Source organism: Sapajus apella, unplaced genomic scaffold, assembly GCF_009761245.1.
Source record: "Sapajus apella isolate SASKATOON/1434 unplaced genomic scaffold, GSC_monkey_1.0 scaffold3, whole genome shotgun sequence".
In the NCBI taxonomy this organism is placed as follows: Eukaryota; Metazoa; Chordata; class Mammalia; order Primates; family Cebidae; genus Sapajus; species Sapajus apella.
The window spans coordinates 3402853-3406064 of record NW_022436943.1 but is presented as its reverse complement, the minus strand read 5'-3'; the positions used below and the strand labels follow the sequence as shown (position 1 = coordinate 3406064).

Here is a 3212-nt window from a genome sequence, read left to right as displayed (position 1 = left end):
TTTTTTTTTTCTTTTCTTAGTTTATTGTTTGGTAGAAAAACAGGCGTTTTAACACTGAATAAACATCTCACAAACCGTTGCTCCTAGATTACAGTCAAAGCCAATTTTTTTTGACACTGGGCTTTTGAATCTGACGTTCAACTCACCGTAATAGAAACCAGAGCTGCTATACCTTACATTCTGCAAGGTACCTCAACAAAGGCATGCTAAAGACTGTTTAAAACTTCTAGCATGCAAGAAGATCCGACTTTCCTTCCCACACCTTTGGATAATAACAGGAGAATCCTAGTCATCTGCTGTTGAGTTGGAGAAGGCCAAGTTCAAGGATTCCAAACTCCAGCCTTCAATATTTCTGGAGAGACTCAGAGAAGTAACCTCCCCCTCCTCTCCTGCTCGCTTCCCCAAGTACAGATGCAGGTCTTCCTGGGACCAGGCACCGGGGAGTCAAAGCATCTCACCGGTCTCATCACTGGGCTTCTCCAAAGGGCTTTTGGTGGAAGAAGCTTTAATTTCAGTTTTGGTCAATCTTCCATCCTTAGAAACGTCTTTCTTGTTAAGAAAAGGCAGGGAGGGTTAACTAAGTTCTAAGAATTCAACAAGGAAAGGAAATAGGTTCCTTTTATGAAAAGGACCTCCAGGCTCTCTGAGCCAGTAATTGAACTGAAATCACTTTCCTGAGTGTCTCCACACGGAATATTCAGCACTTTTCTCCTGGCAGCCAGAGGATGGGATCTGTATACGTTGAGTGCCACTTACAATGCCCTCATTAGATGCAGTAAAAAGCTACTCTTGACTCCCGTAGGTCAAACCCACATGCCTCTGGGCTGTACCCTGCGGAATTAGCTGTAGGAATAACAGTAAATGTCCTGCCCGACGGCCATGAGCAGCCCTGGCGCGCCCCGGGAGCCCCCCAGCCACGATGAGAAGGCCACACTGGGAATGTCATCCTTGGAGGCAGGGTATGGGGAGGGTATGGTTCTGAGTAGGTGGGCATCATGGAGTCTCCAGATTCTCGTGTAGCAGTCCTGGCCCACTGCCATTAGGATTCCTTCTTCCTCATGCACATGCAGGGGCAGGTAGGGGTACCCGTTCACGTGGCCTTCATACTGCCTTATGCACTTAGTGGTCCTCAGGTCCCACAGCTTGATCTTTCCAGCCATGTCTGACGCCATCAGGCATTGCTTGTCTTGGAGAATCCGCACAGAGGTCACTGCTGAGTCATGAAATAGGCGGGTGGCCTTCCACCCCTTGCCTTGATTTCCACAACGCAGATCAATGGCAAAGATCTCCCCAGAGCGGCAGCCATTAAACAGCAGAGGAGCCATGAGAGCAAACTGTTGGGCCAAGACATCACTGCTGGTCCCAAAGGACTACCGGTGTCCCATCACCACGTTGGTCAACAGGACCTGCCGAGTCAAGCCTGTACTGAGCAGTTATTTGCTTGGATATTCAGGGACCAGGCACAGGACCAGGCACCAGGGATCCGGAAGCTGCAGAGCATGCCAGGCCGGTCTATTCCTGGGTGACTATTGACAAACAGTGATGCTGGGAGCAGGGTGGCACAGCCTGGAGTCTCCGCGAGTCCCATGAGGCACAGCAGAATATGGGAATCCAAGTGATCCCGCGAGGCCCAGCACACCGAGTTCACCTTCCGGTTGGGGAAGTAGAGGTTTTCGTGCATGAACACCTTGAGCGTGGGGGTCTTCAGACTCTGCAGGTTGATGATGCCATACTTGGAGCCTCCGACTTTGACATCATTGACTGTGAAGAGCCGGTCACTGTTGGTATCTGCCAGTATGAGGTTAAATCGGTCGCTTGCCAAGGCGGAGGGATCCAAGCGCCGAATCTGAGCCTTTTTCCTCTCCGTGCAGCTGAGACGCAGCTCGTGGACTAAATGGCAATAATTGCTGACGTTGAGAAAACCCAGCTGGCTTTTTCATAGCATGGAAGATGCATTAAATCCCATCCTGGCAATCTTTTTCTGCTTGTCCTCTTCCTCGAGCAGCCGCAGTCTCTTGCTCTCCATTTCCTTCTGCCGGATGCTCTCTTTCGTGAGGGAGTTGCCGTTGTTATGTCCAGGGAGCAAGCGGGAGTGGCGTTTCTTTTCAGGGTCGAAGTAAAACCCAGGTAGCTCTGGCACAGAGGAGGCCCCAGCTGTGCCAGACGAGGTCGACGGAGACTCGTCATCATGGTTACCAGAATCTTGAGCGGGCTGTGCTGCCCGGGAGTTGGACCTGTCGTCAGAATCACGGAGTCTGAACCAAGGGTTCTGCTGGTGGCTTCTTCTCCCACGTCTACTCCTACTCTGCCAGCTACTTTTATTCATTTCAGTTCCTATTTATGGTCGATTGGTTTTCATCAAGGTGCCAAGACCATCCAATGGAAGAAAGAAGAGGCTTTTCAACTGCTGGGACATTTGAATATCAAACTGTTCAGAGGTTTCCTTCCGGATCCCCCTCGGCCTTAGCTCTGCAGGACTTGGGCCGACATGTGCAAGGACCCGGAAAGACCAAGGTGTAGCGTCAGCCCAATTATTTTTAATTTTTATTGTGTTTTGGTTTTGTTTTTTCTTTTTCTTTTTTTGAGAGGTAGTCCTACTCTGTTGCCCAGGCCGGAGTGTAGTGGCGCAATCTCAGCTCACTGCAACCTCCGCCTCCCAGGTTCGAAGGATTCTCCTGACTCAGCCTTCCGAGTAGCTGAGATTACAGGCGCCTGCCACCACACCCAGCTAATTTTTTGTATTTTTAGTAGATGCAGGGTTTCACCATGTTGACCAGACTGGTCTTGAAATCCTGACCTTAGGTGATCTACCAGCCTGACCAACATCGTGAAGCCCTGTTTCTACTAAAATAAAAAAATTAGCCAAGCGTGGTGGCGCACGCCTGTAATTTTAGTACTTGGGAGACTGAGGCAGGAGAATCGATTGAACCCAGGAGGCAGAGGTTGCAATGAGCCAAGATCATGCCATTGCACTCTAGCCTGGGTAATAAAGCAAGACTCCATCTCAAAAAAAAAAAAAAAAAAAAAGTAACAAGCCAGCACAGTGGCTTACGCCTGAAATCCAAGCAGTTTGGGAGGCAGAGGCAGGTGGATCACTTGAGCCCAGGAGTTCAAGACCAGCCTGGCCAACATAGGGAGACCCCATCCCTACCATAATAAAATAAAATTTATTTTATTATTATTATTATTATTATTTTTTTTTTTTTTTTTTT

The 3212-nt window shown here is 49.0% G+C and overlaps 1 pseudogene across 1 annotated transcript; it reads right to left on the bottom strand.

Annotated features, from left to right (window-relative positions):
- LOC116530405 lies at positions 1-2522 on the bottom strand (annotated as a pseudogene). Its single transcript, XR_004259975.1, has 2 exons — positions 2429-2522; positions 1-2334 (listed from the first exon to the last, which is right to left on the bottom strand). The product of XR_004259975.1 is annotated as a DDB1- and CUL4-associated factor 4 pseudogene (transcript).
- Between the last annotated feature and the right edge of the window lie 690 nt (positions 2523-3212).